The 14,755-nt window shown below is 39.0% G+C and overlaps 1 pseudogene; it reads right to left on the minus strand.

Moving 5' to 3' along the window:
- Positions 1-3,422: 3,422 nt before the first annotated feature.
- On the minus strand, positions 3,423-4,632 carry LOC150066576 (developmentally-regulated GTP-binding protein 2 pseudogene; annotated as a pseudogene).
- Positions 4,633-14,755: the final 10,123 nt, after the last annotated feature.

A 14,755-nucleotide genomic window follows, 5' to 3' on the forward strand; every position in this document is an offset into this window, starting at 1 on the left:
GAGGACCCAGATATTAAACCACAGACCTATGGCCACCTAATCTTTGACAAGGGAGGCAAAAAAATAGAATGGAAGAAAGACAGCCTCTTCAACAAGTTGTGCTGGCAGAACTGGTTAAGCACCTGCAGAAAACTAAAGTTGGATCCTTCTTTGTCACCTTGCACTAGAATTAACTCCAAATGGATCATAGACCTGGAGGTAAAAGCTGACACACTGAAAACTTTACAAGAAGGAATAGGAGATACACTAGGCCTCCTTGGCACAGGTCGAAACTTTCTTAATAAGGACCAAGAATCACAACAAATCAGAGAAAGGCTGGATAAGTGGGACTGCATTAAACTGCAGAGCTTTTGTATGGCAAAGGACATAGCTAGTAAACTAATCAGGAAGCCTACAGAGTGGGAGAAGATCTTCACCAACCAAACAATGGACAAAGGCCTCATATCTAAAATATATCAACAACTCAAAAAATTGAATCACTCCAAAACTAACCTCCAAAGTAACACCCATCCCATTAAAAAATGGGCCAAAGACTTAAAGAGAGTCTTCTCTGAAGAAGAAACAAAAATGGCCTATAGACACATGAAGAAATGCTCCACATCTCTGGTCATAAAAGAAATGCAAATCAAAACAACTCTAAGATTCCACCTCACTCCAGTTAGAATGGCCAGGATCAGGAAAACGAATGACAACAGATGCTGGAGGGGATGTGGCCAGGAGGGATCACTACTACACTGTTGGTGGGAGTGCAAACTCGTTCAACCACTATGGAAAGCAGTGTGGCAGTGCCTCAAAAGGCTAAACATAGAACTCCCCTATGACCCAGCAATTCCACTACTTGGCATTTACCCAACCACCCAGAAACAAGGACATACTAAACCCACTAGCAGAACCATGTTCATTGCAGCACTATTCACCATAGCAAAGATATGGAACCAACCTAGATGTCCCTCAGTTGATGAGTGGATCAACAAGTTGTGGTATTTGTACACAATGGAATTCTATGCTGCTGTCAGAAAGAATGACATTGCCCCATTTGTTAGGAAATGGAAAGACTTAGAAAAAATCATATTAAGTGAAGTAAGCCAGACTCAAAGGAACTTAGGCTCAATGGTTTCCCTCATTTGTCATAATCAGTAGAAACCTTGGGCTCTACTAGCAGAGATCTGCAATAGAGCAAAATCTTGATACATAAGGCCATATAATGTGAAGCTAATTGAAAGGACCTCCAGGATATTGAAACAAAAGCCATATAATGAATGACTGTTGTCCTTAATGTACTATGTTGTCTCTCATCTCCTTTGCTGTCCCTTGGTTATCTCATATTGGTATAGTATCTCACTTTGTTATCTGATGTATTGAATTTATTTGTATTTGGATATTTGAAATTTGATAGGGAAGGGAGGAAAACCAAGACAGGTGGGGGGTGTGGGGGGGGGAGGGAAATGGGTACCAAGACATGTGAAAGGGTATCAATGTATGTGAATTAATGCACCTTCTATCTGGCAAATATCATGTAACCCTTTTACTAATTACAATAAAAAATTAAAAAAATAAAAAAAAACTGTTAATACAAAGTTCATTAACATCTTTTATTTAAGCCCACCAAGCCCTCAATTTATGAACATACAGCAAAACATGATAGTTCACAAACTATTTTTTTACCCATTTATTTAAAATATTGTATTTTTAAAAGATGTTTCTAGGTGAAGAATACTCAAGTTAAGGGCAATGAAACAAATATACAAATATACAAATAAGCATTCCTTCTATTTCCATGAAGATGATGAAAGGAAAGATGTAAGAGCGAACATCAGTCTTTACTTGTGTTGCAGTCTCAAGACCTGGGGGCAGAAAGGGTGGGGGCAATTTACATGATCATTAGCAAGTTTTATTGTTGGCATAGTCTCTGTAAAATGGGAATAATTGTTTTACAATAATCCACGTTGTACAAAAACAAACAATGAAAGAATGGATTTAAGAATGCTTCTGTAAATTATAAAGCTGTGAGCTCTTCTCTATTATTCTGCATTAGAGTTCAACCTCTTAAAGATGTAAAATAACATTGTAATTGCTCATTGGTGCTACCAAAATAAGAACCACAGGAGATTATTTTTTTATAAGAACAATACAATCTTGAGACTCTTAACTACTTCTTTTTCTGCAGTTTGAGTGCTCTGTGTCATGGTTGGCTTTGAAGAGAGTGAATTCCACTCCTCAGCAACCCCCCACACACATCCCATGAATTCTACCAGGTATGCTGTCTCTCCAGGGACCCCTAAAGCAGTAAGGTCAGTCATAGACTAGAACCTATGAACTTCTAAGCCAAAATATAACATTTTCACTTCATATCTTGTTCTGTTTGTTTTTTTTTCTTTGGGGGTGTTACAGTCATCACTATAAAATCACTAAGATGTTGTGAATTTAGGTTCACTGATCTATAATTTTGGTATTATGTCATCTAAAGTTTTCACTCCAAGAATGATGATAATTATATTCCAGTTCTCTGGTTTCTCATTAGCTCTCCTTCAATTATATTTGCAAAAGCAAATATAATTAAGTTTTAATTATAAGTGTGTTCAACCCACCTTAAATCAAAATGTGCCAGTGAAAAGCAAACAAGTAATGAAAACTGAGTTTATTGCATTTCTGTTCTTTCACATAGTCTGTATCTGCATTTTTGTTATAGACATTACCAGCAATTTTCATGTGACAAATAGCTCTTAGGAACTACTATGTATACTATTTATGCTTAGGTTCCCAAACAAAGCATATGTTTATGCCTACATTATATTCTGTGTTTGTTGTGATATCCCATTTAATTTCTTTTGTTATTGGTGGTGGCAGTCACCATGCTTGAACTCTGGGCCTGGGTTCTGTCCCTGAGTTTTGTTTTTTTTTTTACTTTCCATCCTTTATTTCAAAAAAGAGAGCAGTGATCAGAGGTCTAGGAAACAGTCCAAACTCAAGTCATCCCTATCAGGTAAAGATGCCCCTATTGGGAGGGCAGGGTGAGGGCACTGGTTTGTGCAGGGCAGGTGCTGCCCCAGGACGGTCTTGGGGGGAGGCAGTTTAAGACACTTGGCTGTGCTCTGGTTTCCACCGTGGGGAGCCCAGGTGGGAAGGACCTGTGGGGTTTTGTCCTAGGACCCCTCCCCACCATTCAGAGGAAGTTGGAGGAGCCCCAACAGCAGTCAAAAGACTGGGAGCCTGGACAAGCCAGGTTCCCCACCCTGCCCACTGGCTCTAGGTCCTGGATGGGAGTGAGCAAGTAACTTGTTCCCCCAGTGCCCAACAGGTGTCAGCAAGGGATACAGGCTGTGGGCTCCCACCTATGAAGTCCATTGGAGGGGAAGGATCAGGCTCATGAGAAATGTCCCAACGGAGCCAAGTAAGTGCCCAACACTGCATCAGCTGCCTATTATAGAAGCTTCTGGAAACAGTGGACTTGATGGCCTCCTTCCTGGGTATATGTGGTTTTCTTGTTTTGGTTTCATGTATCCCGTTAGGACCGATTCCTCAGGTGCCAGACTGGCTGGTGGGCAGGCAGCAGGCTGTGGGTGGGGCTGTTACTTCTTCACAATCTGGATGACATCTTCATGCTCCGTTGTGTGGGTCAGGCCCACTCGCTGAGGGCTGTACTTGGTGCTGGTGCCCCACACCAAGGCATACTTGAACTGGCTGGCAAGGGACCGGTGGATGCGATGGCACACGTGTTCCACAGAGACCCCTTTTCAGAGAATGATGGCATCTGTGAAGTCGGGCCTCTGTCCTCTCTTCTTGGTATAGATGCAGGTCAGGGCCAAGTACTCCCAGAGCATCTCCAGCAGGTAGTCCAGGTTCAATTTCATGCCGCAGGCGGTCCACTTCTTCCATGGAAATCTGGTCAATTTTGTTATGTACATACAGGCAGGGCATGTACACCCGGTTGCCCACGATCACATCGATGAACTCATCTGGGGAGCAGTCCTCTCGGAAGAGCACTTCTGCACTGAAGATCTTGTACTCATGCAGGATGAGCTGTACCAGCTTCTCTGAGCACTGGGTGAGAGTGACCACCGAGTTAAAGGAGATGCCAACACATTTCTTGGGCTTGAAGTAGATGCTGGGCTTGTGTTTGTTGAGGCGGATGCCCACCGATTCCAGCTCCTTCTCTAGCAGAGACCTCTGCACCTCTCCCTTGGTGGCATCCAGCATCATGATGACAACATCAGCAGTGCGTGCCACAACAATCACCTGCCAGCCACGGCCTTTCCCTTGAACTGCGCCTTCAATGATTCCAGGAAGGTCCAGGAGCTGGATGTCGGCACCTTTGTATTCAATGACCCCAGGGATACATGCCAGGGTGGTGAACTCATAGGATGCAGCTTCACCGGCCGTGGAGGTCATCAGACTCAAGAAGGTAGACTTACCCAGAGAGAGAAAGCCAATCAGTGCCACTCGTGCGTCTCCAGACTTCATGACATCGAAGCCCTCTCCTTTGGATGAGGCTGATTTGGATGGTTCCAGGAGCTGGGCCCGATACTTGGTAAGTTTTGCCTTCAGCAAGCCCAGGTGATATTCCGTGGCCTTGTTCTTCTGTGTCCGAGCGATCTCCTTTTCGATCTCCAAGATCTTTTCCAAGATGCCCATGGTTGCATCTCTACAGAGATTGAGGAACCAAAGGCCGCAGCAGCGACGGGACCGGGAATTCCCGTTTGACAGAGGAGGCCGAGCTGTCCCTGAGCTCTTAAGCTCAGGCCCTATCCCTAGAGCCACAGCACCACTTCCCACTTTCCACTGGTTAATTGGAAATAAGATTCTCAGGGTCTTTAGTTCCCTCGGATCTCAGCCTCCTGAGTACCTGGGAATACAGGCGTGAGCCACTGGGCCTGGCTCCATTTAATTTCTTTCTGGTCCTCAAATTCCTTACCTCTGCATTAGGAACATAACAATGCTTCTATCCTAAGATGGTTAGAAGAAGTAAATAATAATGCTTGGAAAGTACATATCAGGACTTCAGATCCATAGTAATAAAATGTTCTTAACAAAACATAAATCATGTTTCTCAAAGCCTACTAGATTCCAGCCACTAAACTTAATGTGAAATGTCTTTAAATATATTTAAATATTAAATAAGTTTATAAACAAATTAAATCAAAAGACAGAGATGTCTGAGACTGAGGCAATAGATAACAAAGATGATTAGGGAAAATATAAAAAAAAATCTGAATGCTAGAGTACGTGTGTATAGCTTAGCAATTTGTGGCTATTATTTGTAGAATCTTAAAAGAAAATATACCTTTGCTTATCATTCCTAAATTATCCCAATAATTTCACTGATTGGTTTTCATTACTGATTTATGTCAATGGTTGCTTTATTTTATTGTTTCAACATCACTAGAATTAAACATTTTGCAAATCTTGCAAATTTCAATGACCATTGCCACCCCCAGCATTTGATTCCTGGGCCATGGTGTAATCATAAATAGTGCTTCCTGGAGTGTATTATTATGTGAAGAAAGTCTTATCCATCAAGCATGCATATATAAAACATTTTGAGGCAATCCAAGATACATAGTCATGAATATGATCATTAAAAGAAAGGATAAAGAGAAAGGACATTCATAATGAGACTATGAAGTAGAAATTAATTCAATAACAGGCTGATGTGAGCAGAGAGAAATTAGATTTTAACCATGACAAAGGCATAATTATGCTGAAGTTCATGTTTGTTTATGTTTAAAAATCTTCCTTGGAATTGTAATATATAATTACATTTGTATTTATAAGTTTCAGGATCGGACTTTAAATGTTTTATAGTGAAAGCAAGCACTCTCCATTTCCCTTCAGACTCTGTCTCCACAGCATAACACTTCATGTCATTTCTGACCTGGAAGGGGTGGCAGATAACCTACCATGCTGGTTGAACAGGTCTTTGCCAGGAGCAACTGACAGGAGAAAAGTGAGTGATCTCAGACTCATGAAGAGTGTAGCTGAGACACAGACATGTATGAGCTGGGAACCAGAGAAACACTGGATGGGAGGCAGAAAGGCGAGGAAGCCGTTTGTCAGTAAACCATAGCAAGACCCCACGGAAGTCAGATCGTTCCTATTACGGTCCTCTCGCTACTCACAACAGGTGAGACGTGGTATGCAGCTCAGGCCAATTTGCCAAGCGCTGCTCTTTCTGTGGACAACCACAGATTCCTCTGGGGAACCATCTGTGCAACTCTGTTCCTAACATTTTGGGATATCAGCTTTGTTCATAACCAAACCGAACTACTTCTTCCCATGTTTTCCTTTCTTTTCCAAGAATAAAATACATATAGTTGACTTCTAAAAACACATTAGCAAATTTCTAGTCATTGTTGTTCTCAGATAATCCTGATGAATCTCTCTCTCATGACACAATAATAATGGATATACATTGATATTCACAGACAGCATTGTGTTTAGAAAGCATTAGCTCACACTTTCATATCTCTGTATTCCCGGCTTTTGGTGGTACTCACATGCTAGCTTTAGTTTCCTAGAGGAAAAGATGGCATAGGAAAATTAGACATTGACATTCTCACTTGTAGCAGATACTCCTTTCCTGGGCACCTAACTCTCCATTTCCTGGCCTAAAACTCTTTTGTACCCATGTGATAGCTCAGAAACTGCAGAATCAAATCATCCTTGTCCATTGGAAGTAGCTTTCAAACAATGGCTGGTGGGGGTTGGTGTGTAAACACGTAAGCTTTCTTGTCACTTAATACAGATGTGTGTGTGGCCAGGTGTGTGAGTGGATACTAAGGCTCATTTTCTCCTCCCACAGCACTTCCAAAGCATCAAACAACAATCGCCTATGGCCGTGCCTCTGAAAACTCATTCTGAAGACACTTTCCCCTCTGCATGCCACCTCTGTGTATCTTTGCCAGAATTTGCTGGTTCCAACACCCAAATAAAGTACTTTCAACCACTTAGTACCCATGTACTAATTTGTAATCATATCTAACTCTAGGGAATCCAAAATAAAATGGAGAGCCATCACCTTTTCATATTCACAATATCACTTCCCATTCATTCAAATATAATTAAACAATCTCTTTGCTAGATGTTGTGCTTTTGATATTTGTCAAGTGAACTTTGATAGTATTGCTAAGAGCTTTAGTGTGTTTAGCTTATAACCTTGCATCATTTTCCTGCATTATTTTGCAAAGAACATAAAAGTTCTCCAAGCCTTGCTCTCTATCTTAACCCACTTGTAACTTCTATTGAAATTAAAAGTCCACTGACTACTTTACTTCTATATGCACATTAGTTTACTGTCATTTCAGAACTCAACAAGAAAAGAAACTGTAAGTGGAAAAATAAAATCTAATCTCCTCCCAAAGCAAATTGAACTGAAAAGGAAAATAAGCTAAGTACTATTCATTCTATATTGATATTCTCTTTTCTGTTTGATCCTATAGAAGGCAAGAAAAAAAAACCCTCCAATTCCTTCTTTGAAAGTATTTACTTTAACCACAGCTCGATACAAAAAGAAAAAAAAAAGATAAGCAAGCTTTCAGAAGAAATAGACACATGGAAGCATGGTGCCTCAGCAGGACACACCATTCAGCTCTTAGACTCTTAAGCAGACAATGGGAAGAACTGCCCTTGAAAAGCTCTGGAACACAAGCAAAGGAAACTCTGAAGAAAACAGCTAAGGGGGTCTCTGATACCCAGTCATTGTTACCCATAGTCTTCAAAACTCATCTTTCAAATCTTAGTTGGTTTGTTCTGTCTATAGGTGAGAAAATAATTACGAGAATAATTAATTTGTTTAGAAACTGTTCTGTCATTACAGTTACCACATAGAAAACATTTTATTTGTTCATATGGGTTCCCCCTCCCTCAGAATAAGCTTTCAACTTTTGTCTCTATCAAAGGCTTGGTCAACTATTTCTAGCATCCTCTTCATGTCTTTGTCAGTCATGCTTATATTTTCATTATGTTCTTTATCCCTCTTCACTTGTCATCCTTTTCTTTCTACTCCATCATATATCACTTTTATACTATGATATTCGTTAACATCTGTATTGATATTCTTATTCAATGATATGTGGATAAGTCTTTTGATCTATATATTTTCTGCATTCAATCTTGAACCATGCTTTGAGCTCATTCTTCTTTATGTGCTTCTAGCTGTAGAGCAAATTTGGAGAGGTATAAACCCCTCACACTTACAGTATGACTCAAGCACAACTGGGATATGTTGGTTCTTTGTTAGATCTATGTGCTGGCACTGATGGCTCATGCCTGCATTCCTAACTACTTAGGAGTGTAAGATTTGAGTAGTGTGGTTCAAACCCAGCCAGGACAGGAAAGAGTGAGTCACTCATGACAAATTACCACCAAAAACCTGGAAGAGGAGGACTGGCTCAAGTGGTAGAATTCCAGACTTGATAGAAAAAGAGAGAGTATCCAGGACCTTGTTCTATTCCCAGTACTGACACCAAAAGAGAAAAATAAAAAGATCCCAGCCAGGATCTGCTGAATTAAAACCCTTTTAAAATGAGCAATACCATCATTGAGGGAGAATACTCTGATGATTTTTGCGTATTTAAAACCAAAATATAATTCAACTGTGCAAGGTAAATCTTGGAGAAATTAAGTGTGAGTCTATTTATAATCCAGAAGGGAAAGAAGAATGGACTACCAAGAAGTAGAGGGATGATAGTACTCATCATCATTATTTTTACCAAAATATCACAGCAATTAAGAATGGCCAAAATGTCTTCCCATATAATGGCAAAACAAAAGCTAGTGACAAAAGTTTCTCGTAATAAAGTTTTTTTTATCAATGTATTAAGGAGCTCATACAAAATATGAAGCTAAGTCAAAAGAAAACAGTCAAGTGATATGCTTTGCAGTTTCTTTTAAAAGGGAAAAACATCAATTAAACATGAAAGTATCCTCAATCACCCTCAGAGCCAAAAATTAACAATCAAATCCATTTGTAGCTATCCACCTGCCAAAGACTTATTATTAATGCTTAATTATATTGGAATGCAAAATTGGTATGCCTCTTTGGAGAATAACAGGGGCCTTTCTGTGAAACTAAGTACCTAGATAAATAACTGACAAATAAGATGTCAAAATTAATTATTCATAACTTAAATGAATATTCAGAGCCACCCATGCTCATTGATGTAACATTTTACTTCTATGAATTTACTAGAGAGAGTCACCCAGAATACACAAGGATGACAACCAGTATCATTGCAATGCTGATTAGAATATTGGGAAAGACCATGGCACTTCTAGAATAATATACAGCCATCAACAGAAACAACACAAATGTTTAAGTGGAGAGTAATGTTTTAGAAATCATCTGGGAAAGAAAATTTTATGATGTGGATTTGTATGTATGTATATGTATAGGTATGCATATATATATTGAAGCACAGAAATACGTTTGTGATTTGTTTTTAAATATGAGTGTTTATACCCCTAGGAAGTTACAAAAGAAAGAAACTTTTGATGGGGTGGTTCTAAGGTTAGTGCTCAGCACTGTATGGCTATGTGGCTACTTGAAGCTACTCTTCCAGTCATTTTTGTTCTCATTGTTTTTGAGACAAAAATCTCATCTGGCCTGAGCTGAACACAGGGCTGAATCACAATCTGCTTAAGTTTCTCAGTGTCATGGGATGATGGGTACACACAACTACTACATCCAGATTTTTTTTATCCCACTTTTCTGTCTGAGATGCTTTGGAACCTTGAGTCTTTCCATCTCAGTCTCCCTACTAATTGCCAGTGAAATCCATCAATACTAAGGCAATTCTAAGACTGTTTTTTTTTGGGGGGGGTGGATTGGATATGGGGTTTGAACACAAGGCATGGGCACTGTCCCTGGGCATTTTTGTTCTCAAGGCTGGTTCTCTACCAATTGAACCATAACACCATTTCCTGATTTTGAGTAGTTAATTGGAGACCAAAGACTCATGGGGACTTTTTCTGCCCAGTCTGGCTTCCAACTGCAGTCTTCAGATCTCCGTCTTCTGAGTAGCTAGGGTTATAAGTGTAAGCTCCCAGAGCCAAACTTTTATGAAACATTTAAGTGCCTTTTTATGCACAGGACTTTAAATATGGGAAAAGTTCAGTTCATAAACCTGTAGAGAGTTGTCATCTGAACAATACAGATATTCCAACACACACACACACACACACACACACACACACATGCACACGTGTGTATATACATACTAACTACAAGGCTTTTCACAATTTTTTCTTAGCTTTAAGTATAGAATTTAAATATTTTTTAAATGAATACTATATATTCTAAGTGGAATTTTTCAGCTGGGCCTTGGTAGCTCATGCCTGCAATTCTGGCAATTCAAGGGGCTGGATTCTGGAGGATTGAGGTTTGATGCCAGCCTAAGCAGAAAAGTTTGCTATACTACATCTCCCAGAACAATCAGCAAAAAGTCAGGCTGGAGGTGTTGCTCAGGTGGTAGAGCACTGGCCATGAGCAAGCAAATATAACCAAGCAGGAGAACCTGACTGCAAGTTCAAGTTCCAATAGGAAAGAAAAAAGGAAATGAAAGAGAGAGAGAAAGAAGGAAGAAAGAAAGAAGGGATGAAGGGAAGGAGAGAAAAGGAATACCTCCTGTGATTAATTTACATTAAAGAACACACACAGGATAAAGTACCTGACATTCACCATCTTTATAAGGATTTAATTTTAAGGACATGTAAAGTTGTACTTTGGAGATAATTTTATTCATATCAAAATTGTAGACAATGCCTTAAAAACACTATCAAGGGACATAAAAATGACTGACCCAAGGGGATAAATAAAGCATAAACAATGATATCCAATTCAAACTTCAGTGTCATTAGAAGTTTGGCACACTTTCTGATTTTTCAAAATATACTATATAATTATAAAAGACTACCTTGCCTGTCCAATTCCAGGTTCTCCAGATGATAAAATGGAAATGTTTATTGCTTTTCGATTTTCCTTACTTGACTCCAGCCCATTAGAGAGGAGCTTAATAGCTTTCTATATCATATTTCACCTTTTCAATTTCTTTCACTTTTAAATTATGCTCTCGAAACTAGAAGAATTTTAATACAATAAAAATGTTCTTTGTATAATCTCCTTCACCATGAGCATAAAGTGAAGGTGGGGACAGCAGTACATTTCCTACTACATGCACAGTTGTACAGTCCGCACATGTGGGTGTATGTATTATAAAGAAATAGCTTTAAAAATTGCTTTCTTGTCAGCAGCCTCCAGAAAATTATACTTAGTCTACATTTGATAATTAACAATCCCTTTTTCTCTACTATCTTAAAAGCTTTTGACAGGATTTTTTTCTCTTTTCTTTGCAAATTCTAAAAAACATTACTTTCAGTTTTTTTCAATTAAAAAGTAACATGCTAGCATACAATTGGAAAAATATTTTAAAAATTAAAATATTCCTCAATCTGAAGCTGATGAAATTTAAATTGTATTTTTATTTGGCCACTCTTTTTCTTTTTAAACCTATCTTCCTGTCTTTCTACCCTCCACTGTCCAATTCTCTTACTTCCCTCTTTTCTTTCTTTACAGTCTTTTTAAATTTCTACTTATTTTCCAAGGATTTCCCTGCATCACACTTGAAAAAGCAAATACTAACTGGGCGCAAAGGGGCTCATGGCTATAATCCTAGTTACTCAGTGGGTTAAAATATAAGAATCAAGCTCAAGAACAGTGTCCAACCCCTGGTCCCAGGACCAGTACACACACACACACACACACACACACACACACACACTAAAAAAAGCAGTAAATTCTAGATAATATGTATTCTACATTATACTGTACACCTGTAATATTAAATCATATACATATTCATATCATGTTTAACAAATGTAGAAATACTAAATTCAAGGTACTATGTACTATATACATATAATATACACTATATTATATGCTTCCAAACTGTGAGTCTGTAAAGAAGGGAGTTTATTCCTAGCCAATGCATAAGCTGTTTTTTTTTCCTCCAAATGCTTCCTTGACTTCTGTATTACCTCCACTAGTTTAATACCTTCTTTGTGGGCAAGGAAGATATCTCTACACTAACTATATATTTTCATTGTTGCTTGTCAAAGTGTCATTTGTGTGGTCCACTCCCCATTGTTTTCTTTTAGACCAAGAATGATTTGTTGCACACCTCTCATGCAACCCATAAGTATCTGTTCAATTGACTGACTATACGCAATTTGACCACCAAATGAATAAGTCCTAGGTAGTAAAATTCAGGAAATAATTTGCAGGAACTCTCCCAATTCAAGTATCTCAACCAACACATTCCCATTGTCAAAATAAATGTTCTCAAGAAATCATGCACAACACTAGTTGGGAAGGAAAGTTGACTCTGGGGACAACAATGTTCATGGGGCTTTAATTGTCATGAATTCTCATGTGTCTGTGTTTTGATAACTGAGGAAGGGTGTTTTGGCACACGATAAACTGTTTTTTTTTTCCATCATAAACTGAAACTTTATCTCAGTACACAAATAACAGTCTATTTCTGGAGGGTGTGAATATTTGGAATCAGTTGTCCTGTTTGAAGAAATTCCTTGTAGTAAATAACTCAGAAGGTTTAGCCTGGAATGATCATGTTTGGAAGCCAGTCTGGGCAGAAAGTCTGCTTGGATGATTTTCCAAAAATAACCATCAAGAACAAAGAGTTAAAGTGCAGCTCAAATGGTAGTTCAAACTAAGTTGAAATGACAAACCTGAGTTTAAACCTCAGAATTTTCGATAAAAGAATTAACAACAACAAAAACAATGAAAAGAAAGAATTAAAATCAAGCCAGGAGCTGATACCTCACACAATGGAGGCTGTGAGCTAAATACCATGAATTTAATCCAGCCTGGGGAGTTAAATCTGTGAGATTCTTATCTCCAATTAACCATTAAGAAGTTGTATGTGGAGCTGTGGCTCAAGTGGTAGAAAGTCAACCTCCGTAACCCCTCTGTATAATATCCTGTCAATAAAATACAATCTTAAAAAGTTCAAAAAAATCAGTAAGGAGAATGTGATTATATTGATTAGTACTTGCAAACTGCTCACTACAAACAAATAAACAATTTCAGAGTCATTGCTAATGGATTCATGTAGTTATAATTACCAAGGACAATTTCATAGAGAAAACCAACTTGGTGAGGGAGAAAAAAAAACATGAAAGACTTAATATTTTTATTTTCAAGAGAAAGAACATTCTTTTAAGAGAGGAAGGGTTTATTTTCGCTTGCAGTTTCTGAGGATTCTGCCCATTGTGGGCATGGAAAACACAACATGTCAAAGCAAAGCAGAACACCTCCTACCATGGTGATCAGAAAGGAAAGGCAGATGGACAGAAAATGGGTGTTTGTATACACAGAAATGAGGAGGAGAAAAGGGAAGAAAAAGAGTGGAGAAGGAAGGAGAGAAGGAGAAAGAGAGAGAATCCAGAAAGAATATTTGTAAGTTCCGTTTCATTGTGTGACCGTGTATTATGTCTCCTTAGGGTCACATATGTGCATCGCTACCTGGTGTCAGGACACTATGTCCATCAGTTTGACATGTGCATCTTTGCATGTGCATTTCTCCACTGAATAATCCTGGACCCACCGTCTCACTGGGTCATGCGGAGGCTTCATTCACTCTAGGCAAGCCAGCAGTCCATCCCACATGGCTGCATTTTCCAATCAGCTCTGCAAATCCTCATGCAAAAAGCCTGGCTGAATGGTTATCCTTGTATTTAAGTCATTCACAGAGTACGTCCCCAACCCTATACAATGGAACAGTAGCATTAATGACCCCTGCAAAATTATGATAAAAAGAGCATCATGATTCCAGACAGTTAGGAGGCAATGGAAGGGCAAAAGGAGTCAAGGCAAGGAGAGCTGCAGCAAGAACAGTGGCTGACTGGATCACTGGAAAAGGAAGAGAAAGAACAATGAGCAAGGGTGCAAAGACATACCAGAGACAATGGATTTAAGCTGTGGAAAGTGATAACCAGCATGTTGGCCAGGTCTTACTCAGCACTCTATCAAATGGGGCGTTAGAACATCCAAGAACACAGGGAGAACACCTTTGGAATGTACCCACTGTACGCTTCTGATAAGAATGATTAGAAGGGTAGGATCTGTGCCAACAGCCAACCTTTTAGTTCAGCGAATTGCTTCTTTGACTCAGTATTCTGCCACTAGATCAAATAAAGTTACTGAAAATCCTGGAGATGCTCCAAAGAAAGCATGAGTTTTCTTTGAGGAAAAAACCCCCATGATTAGCCATTATTTTGCTTTGCTTTGGGGTTTGCAGTAGCTGTGGTTTGCCATAGCTTTGTTTTAACTTTAACACAATGAGACTTGGGAAGTGATTTGCTCTCCAATTAACACTGAAGAAAAGTGAGACTGGACAATAGAACATTAAAAAAAGGAAAATAGTGAAAATAGCCAAGTATAGTTAGTACTAAGGATAATTTTATTCTTGGTACAGGAAGCAGAACTTGTTTACCTTTTATTCCTTAATATATATTCCAGTCAAAGCAAAACTCTCTCATTCTCTTTAAATCAGGCTCGTTGGACCTAAAAGGAGATATGTGGGATGATTAATATTGAATGTTGCTCTCCGGGACATCAACTCTCAAAGTGCAATTGAAGAGCTGAAAGCAGGGACCACCTGATGACCATGGCAGCACTAACTCTTGCACTCACTGTGCTATTTCATGAGCCTTCCAAACACTGCTATTTCACACTCCCCAT

Source organism: Megascapheus bottae, chromosome 2, assembly GCF_031878675.1.
Source record: "Megascapheus bottae isolate mThoBot1 chromosome 2, mThoBot2.hap1, whole genome shotgun sequence".
In the NCBI taxonomy this organism is placed as follows: Eukaryota; Metazoa; Chordata; class Mammalia; order Rodentia; family Geomyidae; genus Megascapheus; species Megascapheus bottae.